We start from the raw sequence: 13,245 nt of genomic DNA on the forward strand, positions 1-13,245 counted from the left end.
ATATAGTCTTTACAACAGCCTTCTGTACATGCCATGATTTCACCATTCCATCCCATTTTATAGAAAAAGAAAGTGAGTCTTGGGGAGTTTAAGGGACTTCAGGGTCTCAGGGGCACACGGCAGGGCTGCAGTTGGATACGTCTTACCAACATCAGGGCTTCTTTCCACAAATGTTCATTTTATAACCTAGGCCCTGGATTTCCTTTCTGGAAACAAGGGCATTGGACAGTCTCTACAGTTTGGCCCAGTTCTGACGTTCTGTGGTCCTGTGGGTTGGGGCATGGGCATTTTCTTTCTAACACTGTGTCCCTGGCACTCACGTTTAAGATGATACTTCCAGGCTGTGAGATGGAGAGAGACATCAAAGGGAAAGGTGACAGGAGCACCATTGCCTTCGGTGGGTGGGGCCATGGTGTGAGAAGGGGACTGGCTTGGAGCCAGACCAAGGCAGCTTGAAATCTTGACTCCTCCATCTATCAGCACTGAGACTTTGAACCAATCACTGAATCTCCTGGCACCTCTACTTCCTCTCTTGAGGTTTCAAATGGAGGCAATGACACTGATATTGCAGGTGGATGAATATGAAGATCACATGAAATTGTTTCAAAAAGGTTGATACCCTTATTACCTGTCAGGTAGGTAGTGGTGCTTATTTAATGTTAATTTCCTTTTTTCCACTTTTGTCTGGTGGAAGTGAATATTGAGCTTATTGTCAACAACGAGGATTTGTTTAATTTCTGGTGGTTGTGATGGTATAGGCTGTATCTCCTGGAAAAGGCTTGAGACCACTGGCCCACCTGTCAATTGGCAGGCACCCGGGGGCAAAAGAGAAAAAATCTGTGTTATCTGGCTGGAGGTGAGAGTGAACGGACACAATCAGAAGTGCCCCTGCCTGTGAAAGATAATTTTAGGGACCAATGTTTACCTTAGATCATGTAAAATTATTCACATTACCCCAAAATATATCCATAATTTACTTTGCTATTAAAACAGTGTTTAAAATGGTACCTGACATGGAGCAAATGCATTTGTTAACCAAGTGAATTCATTTTTGAATGAAAAAATAATGTTTCAAAGTGTTTACCATCGGGTAAAATTGATGTTCCAGGAAGCTGCGTCGTAGCTGACTGTGGCCCCCAGGATCTGGCTGCAAAGCCCTGCCCACCCAGCCAGAGGAACACGAGCCCTGCAGAGACGCAGGCTTTCATTCTACTAGCTGAGAAACCTGGATTCACGTCTGTAAAGCAATATGCTGAGTTAGTCTAAAACGCAGGTCTCCTGAGCCACACCCCAGCTCATCCAACTGAAACGTACAACTCTCCATCCTCACACTGCGAGATCTTCAAGCTTTTGGCTTCTCTGCATCTGCTCCTTCAGTCCCTCCACACAGTACTGAGAGGCCAGGTTAAACTTGCCAGGACTGTGCTTCACTGGAGCTGTGTTTCACAATTTTGACAAACACTCTGTTTGACCACGTTTGTTTTCAGAATCCCCAGTCCTAACTGTTTGAATACTTGTGAAGGGCTTTATGATGATTTTGATTAAGTCTTCCATTTGTGTCTCAAGAGTATTTAAGTAAGGAGCATTTGGGGGCTTGTGAGAAAAATTCCAAACCTGGCCTTCTTTTGAGGGGAGAAATTGAGATCCAGAGGGAAGAGAGCTTCTCGGCCAACAGCAGTCCCTAGAATGGCGATCTGAGCTCTCTGACTGTGTCCCTTTCAGGGACCTGCAGCTGACGGGTTTGCCTGCTTGGTCATGGTCTCCCTGAAGCCTCATCAGGGAAATCTTCCAGACAGAGACATCCAGTTTTGCTAACCTAGCTGCCACCTTTCCCAAGATCTCCTCTTCTCACCATCCCAAACATTTCCTTTTTCTTCTTTTCACCCCCGCCCCTCAATCTCTTCCTCTGCCCAACATTTCCCTGGCTGTCAGGACTTGTTTCCTGTCAGTTGCCTCTCCCTAAGCCTCGATCCACCCCGGTGCAGTATCCCTGACAAAACAATGTGTTGTGGTGATGCAACAGCCCGAGATGTCAAAGCAATTAGGTAATTACAGCAGGGAAGGTCAGGGTTTCTTCAGTCCGGAAAGACAAACAGGCACACAAAGAGGAAAGCTACACAAAGGAAGCTGATTTCACATCCCTGGTCTCTCCCCTGCCCCTCGGCCATGATCCCAAAGCCTTTATACCTACAATGGATCCTCTCAGGGCACCGGGCTAAGAACCTGCCTGACTTCGAAGGTGTGGCAAGTTTGAACACCAAGGAACAGAACATCTTCTAGGTTTCAACACATCCCTTGTTTTTGTCTACCCTGTTTGTTTTTACATCAGCCCCACCCTAAGCTCCTACTGCTGCAATGGTCCCAGTAGTGGCTCAATGCCATGGATGGGACGTTGCTCAAAGGGGACCGTGGGTGCAGAGAGCAGAGCTCCTCCCAGGAAACCAAGCCCCGAAGGTCTCCTTCCCTTGGCGCTTATGTGTCCATTAGGTCAACTCGCAACACTTGTTAAGAACTTGCTATATTTGAGGGATTGTGCTTGGAGCATAAGGTTGGGGCGGGGAGGGTGCAGAGGTGACTATGAAATGGCTTCTGTTCCACAGGAGCTTGTTGTCCGGTGAGAAATCTGGACATACGGGCAAACATCACAGCCTGCTGTGGTGATGGGGCTCTAACTTAGGTCTGAATAAAGTTCCAGAAGCCACAGAGGAGAGTGTGACCAATCCTCTGCAGGAATCTAGGAACTAGAGACTGAGGCAGTGGCGTTTGAATGATAACCTAAAGAATAAGGAGGGTTTCTCAAACAGGTGGGAGGAAGCAGGGCATTCTAGGCAGAGGAACAATGTGTTCACAGGTGGGAAAGATGAGAGAGTGCATTGTTTTCTGACAAGATGGAGCTTCTGGAGACTAAAATCAGGGCTATGCTGGGGGTAGGTAGGGCTGGGGGAGATACTACTGAATAACTTGGTTGGGGCAAGATCAGGGGGCCGAGGAGCGTGGCCTGTCCTGAAGGAATGCTCCATGGCACCAATAGGGACGTGGGGACAAGGTAGAGATGTGGGGAGACCTATGTGATGGTGGCAGTGACTCTCTCCCCCAGTCGCCTTCCGGTTGGGGGTCCACACGCTCTGGCTGCATCTCACTTCAGTCCTACTCTCCTCAGCCATGAAATAAGGCAGCTTTCAGCACCAACCCCTTCCCAGAAAGAGACTCCCTTCAGATGACCCACTCCAGGGAGCTAGAGGCTCTCCCACCCACAGCTCAGCCGTCTGTCTGAGGCAGGACGTGGAGTCGTTAGGCTGAGCTTTGGCTCCAGATAGTCCTGGCTTCAAAACTTGGCTCTGCCTCTTACCAGCTCTGTTATCTTGGGTTTCCCTGAGGAGAGCCTGGTCGGTAGCACACGGAGGTGCTCCATCAGTGGTACCTGCTGTAGGTCTGTCTCACCCGGCTATAGGTGTTTCTTAGCCATGTTACTTAACGCATCCATGTGGCTCTTGGCAGCGCTGCCCTAAGACCCAGGCAAGAAGGCTTAACCTTCGAGGAAAGATGCCATGGCATACCACAAACATGAGAACAAATACATCTGAGAAAGAAGGCGTGGACACGTCTGTCATTCAGGATTTGGTACTCAGAGCTGGCAGAACAAGACCCATAACCAAAAACATCAGTTCTTGTGAGAAACACCATTCAGGCTCCCAGGTCTTCAGATGTCTTACCTTACATCCTTGAAACAAAAGGCAGTTGTGTCTGGATGTTGTGAAAGTTTGGAGGTTGTGTCACTACCTACTTTGCAAATGGATACTGCTTTGGAGAACAGGAAGAATCTGCATGGTTAAAGCACTTAGGTAAGGGAAATTAATTAATCAACTTGTCAAATCCTTCCTCTCAGATGGCACGAATGTAATAGCTCCTTAATAAGAACATGGCACTGAGTGTCCATTTCCTTGCTTCTCTTTACGTTCTAATTCGTGACCCTGGAGGAAGTCTTGAATTAGCATGGATTTTCAGCAGCTTTACATGGCAGTTGAGGAATATTTTGCAAAATTTAACAATTCATATTACTCTTAAATTTGTATGTATGTATGTAGATTAAGACATTATCTATATGACAAATATGATATAGATTCATAATATTTTCAACTAAGTAAGAATTAAAAGCTAGCATTTTCAATAGTTTAACTTTTTTACAGAAATAGATACATTTTGATTACATTAAAAAATTAAACTGGAAAATCAGCTTTACTCAAGTATTTTTTATTTAAAAGGTTAATGCCTGCCAATTATAACATTTGTAGCTCCCTTTTTACTTTTTTAACTTCTTTTTAAAATTTTTTTATTTACTTATTTTTTATTGGGGGTGGTAATTAGATTTATTCATTTATTTTTAGAGGAGGTACTGGGGATTGAACCCAGGACCTCGTGTATGCTAAGCATGCTGTCTCCTGCTTAAGCTATACCCTTCCCCTCTTTTTACTTTTAATTCATAATTTTTGATAGTTAAGATATTTTTGAAGAACTCTTTTTGCAAATGTGTAAGGAAAGTAATTTTAATTTTTACATTACTACCTTTAAAGGTAGTAAATGTAAAAATTAAAATTACTTTAATGTACATTTTTGATGAAAAAAATTCAAATTTTAGACACTTTGAATACAGGTAACAATTTGTTTTGTAATCCTCTGGCTCTGCATTACCCAGTAGAACTTTCTGCTGTGATGGAAATGTTCCATAGCTGTGCTGCCAAAATGGAAGATGTGGAACCTGTGGAACGTGGCTAGTGCAACAGAGGAATTTTTACTTTAGTTTTACTTCCTATTAAATTTTAACGGATTTAAATTTAAATATCTGCATGTGGCTAGTGGCGATGATGTTGAATAGCACATTTTTTTTAGATCACTGAAAGTGAGAACACATCTGGATAACAGAAATAGAAAAAGCACAGGAGAACCTAAGAAAAGAAGAAAGTTTGAATAGAAAAGGAATACAGAGATGGTCTGCCTAATTCTTTAGAATAGAAATAATGAAAATATGCCAATGACTTGCACACAGAAAAGCCTGTGTAAGATTATGTCTACTGAGGGAAAAAAAAAGGCTGGGAAAAATACAGCAATTGATAAAATACAACAAAGATAAAGCAAATGCTTGAATGTTAGTACGAAGTGTTGAGAATAATATTATTTAGCCAATAATTAGCCAAACATAATGATCCTTTTCACAGCACAAATGGATCAATTATTTCAGGAAAATTTCTGGATCTAGTAGAAATTATTTGGAATGAAGTATTAGAATGTCCCAAACACGGAAGACAGATTTCAAAGTAACAAAATCTATTTTCATTATTTGGGATAGCAATTTCAATATGAGACTATTAATTAAGTGGGTAGTAAAGTGCAAAAAAATTTGTAAAATTTTAACAAGCATATATTGTCCATACAACTAAATTACTTTAGGGGCAAAAGTCATCCTGAACAACTAACAATTATATATGTCATTGAATTATACCAGATAGGAAAGAAAGGGAGACACAATTAATTTTATTGGTTTTACTCTTGTAAAAAAGTATAGGATTTAAAAAAAATTTTATTTTTATTTACTTATTTATTTTTTAATTCAAGTATAGTTGATTGACAATGCTGTATTAGTCTCAAGTGTACAGCAAAGTGATTCAGTTATACATATGTGTATATATATATTCTCTTTCAGATTCTTTTCCATTATAGGCTATTACAAAATATTGAATATAATTCCCTGTGATATACATTAGGTCCTTGAAAAGTATAGGTTTTGATTTAAGTGAAAAAGTAAAAAAATTTTTCAGCTATTGACATTTATTTAAACAGTTGCCTTTTGTAAGTCTGCTTTGGAGAAATGTCTATTCAGTTTCTTTGCCCATTTTTAAATGAGACTATTTGTTGTTTACTATTGAGTTGTAGGAATTTCTTATATATTTTGGATATATACCCTTTATCATATGCATGAATTGCAACAATTTCACCCATTCTGTTGGTTGCCTTTTTATTCTGTTGTTTCCCTTGCTGTGCAGAAGCTTTTTAGTTTGATGTAATCCCACTTGTCTATTTTGTTTTTGTTGCCTGTGCTTTTGGTGTCATATCCAAGAAATCATTGCTAAAGCCAATGTCGAGAAGATTTCTCCCTATACTTTCTTCTAGGAGTTTTATGGTTTCAGATTTTATGCTTAAGTTTTTAATCCATCTGGACAGGATAACCATTTACATGAGGAATATGAAATACACCAACACATAGGAGCAGAGAGTAGAATGGTGGTGGCCAGGGGTTGAGGAGCAGGAGAAATGGTGAGGTATCAGTCAAAGGGTACAGAGTTTCAGCTATGTAAGATAAATAAGTCCTAGAGATCTACTGTACAACAGTGCCAACTATACCAATACTGCGGTGTATGCTTAAAAATTTGTGAAGAGGGTAGATATTATGTTAAGTGTTCTTATCACACATGTAATAATCACAACAATTATAATAATAATAATCATAAATAATAGTAGAAAATAAACCATGGGAGGGGATGAATATATTTATGACATAGATAGTAGTGACGGTTTCATTGATGGATAACTCATCTCCTAACTTTTTGTAAGTCAGTTATATCTCAATGAAATGGTTAAAAAAAAAGTTTGCCAAAGGCAAGCCTATAATGACACCAACATGGATGATAAGGAAAAAAGTTTATAAACTGGGATTCTACCCCAAAATCCAAAGTGTTCTTTGTGCTATATAAGGCTCATAGTTTAAATTTGTTACTGGAAGATGAGCCTCAATTGTGATAATTGAAATCACTTACTTTGGAACAATTCAAAGATTATATTTCTTTTTTATTTTTGATCTGTCTAAAGATAGAGCAACATACATCATATTTGACCCAACAAGAATTCTTGAATACATAATGGGGAACACTATTACAGCAATTAGATTTAATAGAAATAAGATATGAAATACGCTAAAAGAAAGAAGTGAAACAGTAAAAGCTTCTCAAAGAAACATTGGATTATGGTCTCTGAAGGAAAATATAATTAATTTTGAATTTGCCTATCTTCTGTTATTCTGTATGAATTATTGCTTGCTGTTAATACTATTAGAAAGCTATTACAACCAAACAGATCAAAGTTGATGTTTTCACCTGTAAATTTTTATTTATTTAGAGAAAATAGTTTTTCTCAAGAAAAAAAGTCCTATGTCAAATATGCAATATAAGTGATATTCCAATAAAATACAATAAAATCAGAAGAAAAGATAATGAGATGGACAGTTCATATATCAATAATCCCCAAACTAACTATGGAATCTATTTTCTGGCTATTACAGATCAAGATAAGGTCTCTATTAAAGAGAAATTTGAATAAATTGAGCAATATACTGTTACATTCAGTTTTTTGTTATAATATTCTAATATTTTTTAAAAATGGAAAAAAAAATTACCGTGGGCACTAGAACTTTAAAGGCCTGTGAAAACTGTGATGTAGGCAATAGAGATACAGAAGGAATTTCTGTGGTCATGATACTTTATAACATATGATCCATAACAATACTTCAAAGTGATATGTAAAACTTACTGGTTCATTTTTAATCTAATATTGCTTTAATCATTTTATTAACAAATCCAGTTGCTATTTTTTGAGGTACATGGATGAATGGGATCATCTGGTGTTGAGTACCACCCCCCTCCACCCCCCCAAAATCCCTGAAATTTCTTTCTGAGAGCTAGAAAAATAGGGCTTCTGAAAGACAGGTATCCAGGTCTTTAAGGATGGGCGAGGAGTGTTTCTGGTTTTATTGTGATTATTTCCTTGTTATTGTTGACTTTGGTACTTATTGAGAACACAGACTGCTAACTTCCATCAACTCAAAGATATCTGGGTTTTCCAATTGCTATGATGTTTGGCAGCAAATCGCCAAGACCAAGTGACAAGGAGACCTGACAAAGACGGATGGTGTCTGGGTATCTGGGAAACACTGGGAAGTAAGACCAGAATTTTTTCCCACTTGGATCCCTTAAACATGGTCTCCCTTGATTTTTAATCTCTCATGCATTTTGAAGAGCATTTAAATCCCCACATTCATAATCTTTCCACTCTTCATATACAGGGCATCACTTTGCATGAGGCATTTGATACACGGGAAGCTTCTTGAGGTCTATCTTTCAAGGGGATTTATACCCACACCCATCTGTGTATCCATAGCTCTATCCATATCTATAGTTATGGGTCCAAAGTCTTTCTGACTTTCAAGTACACGGTTCGGTTTCAAACTTGTTACCAGTGAAAGAAATCTAAACTGGACCTGTGTTTGAAGATGAGGGTGTGGAAAGGAGCGTGTCTAACGTCTGGCTTCTTTGAAATGACTGTTGGGCGCAACGTACCTTATGTTAAGGTGCTTTTCTTTTAAATATCTGATTAACATAAATTTTTTTTATATTATACAAATACATAATACCATGATTATGGAAATAAAAAGCCACCCACAAGCTTACTATCTTTATAAATCATCTATTTCCATTCTTTCCTGTCTTTTCCAAAAAAGCATATATTCTCACAGGGTTGGACATGCAGCAGAAATATAATTTTGCATTCTAATCTTTGTCATAAGTGCCACACAATGAGCAATTCTAACGTGGTCTTTATAATGACCTATTTGAATAGCTTTAAAATATAACTTCAGCGAACACATTGTCATTTCAAAACTGTCCTGGGACATTTATGTTACCTCTAATTTACTTCTATTATCAATAATCCTCTTTGGGCACTTTCCTGTCATCCTTTTTCCTAGTCTTGGATTATTTTCTTAGCATAACTCTCCAACAGTGGAACTGTTAGGCCAAAAGAGATGAGAACTTGAACAAGTTGGTGGTGGTTACTTCCTTTAATGAGTTTATTTTTAATCACAGTCTTCCTCCCCCATTTAAACAAACTAGCTGACTAGTTCACCATCTCACTAATTAACTAGCTCAATGTCCCAGTTTCCTGGTTTGTTTCTTTTCACATCTAACTGGTTCACAGAATCCCTTATATTTGCTCCTTCCTGACAATGACCCTCTGGTTCACATATTTTTACGCAAGTAAATTGCAGTGATAACTTTTCACCCTAAAGCCTGAACACTTCACAGATCCATTATCTGGCTTCAGGAAATTGCCCATGTGCAAAAGTGTCCATGAGACACAGTTTCAGTGATTGTGAAAGGGGCATGCTGATAAGGCAGGTAAAGACTGGGCTCCTGGCCATCTGCTCTTCTGTCTCTTACTAATTAATTCTCTGCCAAGACACCTTGGGCTTTGCCACCAACCTGTTCCACCAGCTCTTGACAAAGCGCAGGCAACCATGCGAATGTGGGCATGGGTACTCACCACACACCCACTCTACCTAGAATTGGCCTAGATCCCATGAAGGACCCATTGGACATTCAGAAGTAATCTCTACCCTCGAGAACCCTTTAAAGATAGATAAGATATATACACTCCAAGGATATGGCTGAGAGTTTATGGTTCTATAGAGGTTCAGAAGAGATGGATCACATCATGGGCCCTAAGCTGGGATTAGAAGGACAGATAAAAGTAGAAGAGGCAGAGAAGAGTGTTATGGACATTTAGTTTGGAGACCTTCATTTATTCCTCATTCAGTCAATAAGCATCTGCCACATAGCAGGCTCTGAGCTAGGTGCTGGGCATACCCAGATGAGTCAGATAGCATCCCAGTTCTTCCAGACATCTCAGCCCCGTGGGAGAGACACATATAAGAAGATCATCAGCATGTGGTATAACGCACGCTGTCACAGAGAAATTGACAAAGTGGTGTTACTGCAATGGCCAGATTTGCCTGGGAAAGACAGGAGGTCTGACAGAGAAGGAAACTTCCTTCCAGACCAAAGGGATCTGGAGTGCTTTAGGAAGATCACACATGAACAAAATGGGGAGGCAGCAGTGGCAGAGTGGAAAGAAGACTCTACTTTTAGCTGGAAGAACTGCGTTTTCACCTGACTCTGCTACTGTTCAGCTGTGTGATTGGGACCCAGTTCTTCAAAATCTCTGGGCCTCAGTTTTGACACAAGTAAAATGGGGATCATAATACATCCATAGGAACTGCTGGGAGATTGAAAGAGAAAGGAGGTGATAAAGGGCCCGGTAAAAGAATTCATCATCATCATCATTGGTATCATCCTATCAGAAAGCACTTGGGAAATTCTTCAGCCCAGTGTAAATGAGCATATTGGCACAGTGACTTAACTCTTACCATGATTATCTATCCTTGACTTCCAGGCTCTTGCTTACATCTGGAAACAAAAGGACATGGCTATGAATGAGCAGGGTTTACTCCTGCCACCCACCACATCTTTTTGCTTTGGGTAAATCTTACCCTCTAAGGCCTTAGAATGTTAACTTTGCATTTGTTAGTCCTCCTGAGCAAGATTATTAGCATTTTTTTTCTTTAAGGAAATTAAATCATGCAGAGCCCACTAAACCTAAGGATATTTAAAGTGCACAGAGAGTTGGCCTCATGCCCGGGGTTCACCTAGTCACCCAGGCATTACTGCACAGGCTGTTTATTTCGTAATTTCTCACAAGAAACTGTGGCAATAGCCAGAGATGACAGAGGTGACAGATGAGTCAGGGAGAGAGGGTGACTCAGAGACTACCATCTTAGCGCCCCCCCCCCCCCCAAACTGGCAACCTTGAGCACGCTGGCTTCCACAGAGTTATACTTTTGTTTGGATATTGCTTTAAGGAGATTAAAGGATCTGTGTTCCTGGAAGCCTCCTTCCTCGTTTCTTCCCTGGGGCCCTTCAGACCATGCTCCAGTTCATTCCTTTGTAATGAGAAGAACTCACATTCCTTGGGAATTTATTCTATGCCAAAAAGCATTCTCTGTCTTTTACACGCATTGTCTTATTTACTCCTTACCAGTACCACAGAGGTAGGATGGTTAACCTCAATTTACAGACGAGGAAACTGCTGCATAAGGAAAGTAAGTGACCAGCCAAGGTGAGTCCAGGAATACCTGGTAGAACTGGACGTAGGCTGTCTGACTCCAGAGCTTCTGCCTCTCACCATTCCGAAATCCTGCCTCCTTCAGGTTGGAAAGCCTGGAGCACTCATGTCACCTGACAGTGTCAGACACCTGTGCTGCGGGTCAAAGCTGAGGACTGTCTTAGGCTTGGCTTCTAAAGCAAGAATTGTGGAAGAAAGGAAGAGCAGCTGAAGGCTGTTCTAGGCAGTCTTCGTCCTGTGCAGGCAGCCAGGGAAAGCCTGGCTCAGGAACCTGTCCTGCAGACCTCCTGCTGGTGGTTGGAGGAGGTCCGAGGTTTACCTTCATAGGGAAGAGAAAACAACATTTCTGGAAGAGGAAGAGCCAAGTAGAATGACTCCCTTCCAGACTCCACCTCCCTGATTCCTGGTGCAACACTTTTCTCTTTTTTTTCTCTTTGAGAAAATGTGATCAAGTTTATCACCCCAAACACAGCTCTGATCATGCCTCCCACTTTGGAAGAGCCTCCAGTAATGGTTTCCCATGGCCCCAGCCAGCAGTCTCCAAACTTTTCTGAGTCTGTAGCCCCACTGGTTAAAAAGATTAATAGTTTGTGTGCCCAAATAAATTTATAATACACATATATGCATGGGTGTCAAACCATGCCAATATATTATGCATGTTATAAAAATAAACCAAAAATAGAAATTCTGAAAGGAGAGATAAATATGAAATAAAGAATACTTTAAGATGTATGCTAATCTCATAACACCAGACCATCAAGACACAATCTAGGCAGAGCTCATCATTAATCACAGTGAATGTAAACCCGTATTTCAAGCATCATTCTTCCTGAGAATTTTAAAGGTATTTTCTTTTCTTCTTCTTTTTTTTTTTTTTTTTTTTTTGTCTACAGCTTATTGTATGTGATTAGATCATCATTGGCTTTAACCCCTGGAATGTGGCCAGCTGCAAGCTAAGAATAGGAGAAAAGTCAACTCTGCCATTTTCTTGTTTGCTTGTGTTTGTTATAAGAATTATTCTCAGTTCATGAGTTCTTTGCAGGAATTTTTTTAAGACCTCTTGTCCATTTTATGTAAATTTATTTAGTTAAATCTAGGTAAAGATTCCGTAAATCCAAGAAACTTGCTAAATGAAAATGACAGCGTGGGTACCTCTTGGACACTCTATGGCATAGAATCCCTACCCCTCCCTCAGAATAACCTTAATTAGAGATGTGACATGCCATCATTTGATTCAGGGATCCGACATGGGTCCCTTAGTCAGTCTATATGGGGTGTGGATATAGCTCAGTGGTAGAGTGCGTGCTTAGCATGCACAAGGTCCTGGGTTCAATCCCCAGTACCTCCATTAACAATAACCCCCAAAATCTATATAAGAAATAATAGGCATTTTAAAATTCTACTTTTATGTAAATAAAAGTAAATAGAAATGAAGATTTTGGTATGATTTGCACACCCTCCTAGGAGCATGCACTCCTCTTTGGAAACCCTTATCTGCCCAAATCAGTCCTTAGCCTTCCAAGATTGGTGACCTACTTCTTTGGCCATTAAGTCCAACCATCACTAACTCCACCCATTCCCATGATCGCCCACACACTGCACTGTATAAACTCACAAGGCTGGACATCTTCCTCTGCAAACTTTCTTCCCCTGAACCTTTGTTCAGACTGTTCTCTCTGTTTGGAATACCCTTGTTTTCCATCTTTTGAAATTTTATTCATCCAGAGAGGCTCACCTCAGCCTCTACCTTCTGTGAAATAATAACAACATCAACTAACATTTACTGACTTCTTACTACAGGTCGGACATTGCATTATCTCATTTAACCTGCATAACAATTCCGTGAGACAGGTACTACCACGTTCTCATTGCCGAAAAGCCGAGAAAATTGCCAAAAGCCACACAGCTAAGAAATGGGGAAGCTAGGAACCAAGCCCAGGGGGACTCCAAATCCCCACGCTCTATCACTGAATGTGACTTTTAACTTTAATTTTATTTGTCTGAACTGCTAAGGCTATGCTAAACCTTCCCCCCTCTTCCTACTAGTGGGGAGAAGGAGGTCTTCCTCTTCACACATCCAAAGCAGCGTGCTTGTAAATGTCGCGAGTACTTACTTCACTTTCCACGTTGCTGTTGTGTGTGTGCCGTTCTCAAACCCCCAACTACACTGTGATCTCTTTAGATAAGGGATCACACTGAATACCTCACAGCATATAGCAGAGGCATAGTAAACACGGTCAT

This window comes from Camelus ferus, chromosome 1 (genome assembly GCF_009834535.1).
Source record: "Camelus ferus isolate YT-003-E chromosome 1, BCGSAC_Cfer_1.0, whole genome shotgun sequence".
In the NCBI taxonomy this organism is placed as follows: domain Eukaryota; kingdom Metazoa; phylum Chordata; class Mammalia; order Artiodactyla; family Camelidae; genus Camelus; species Camelus ferus.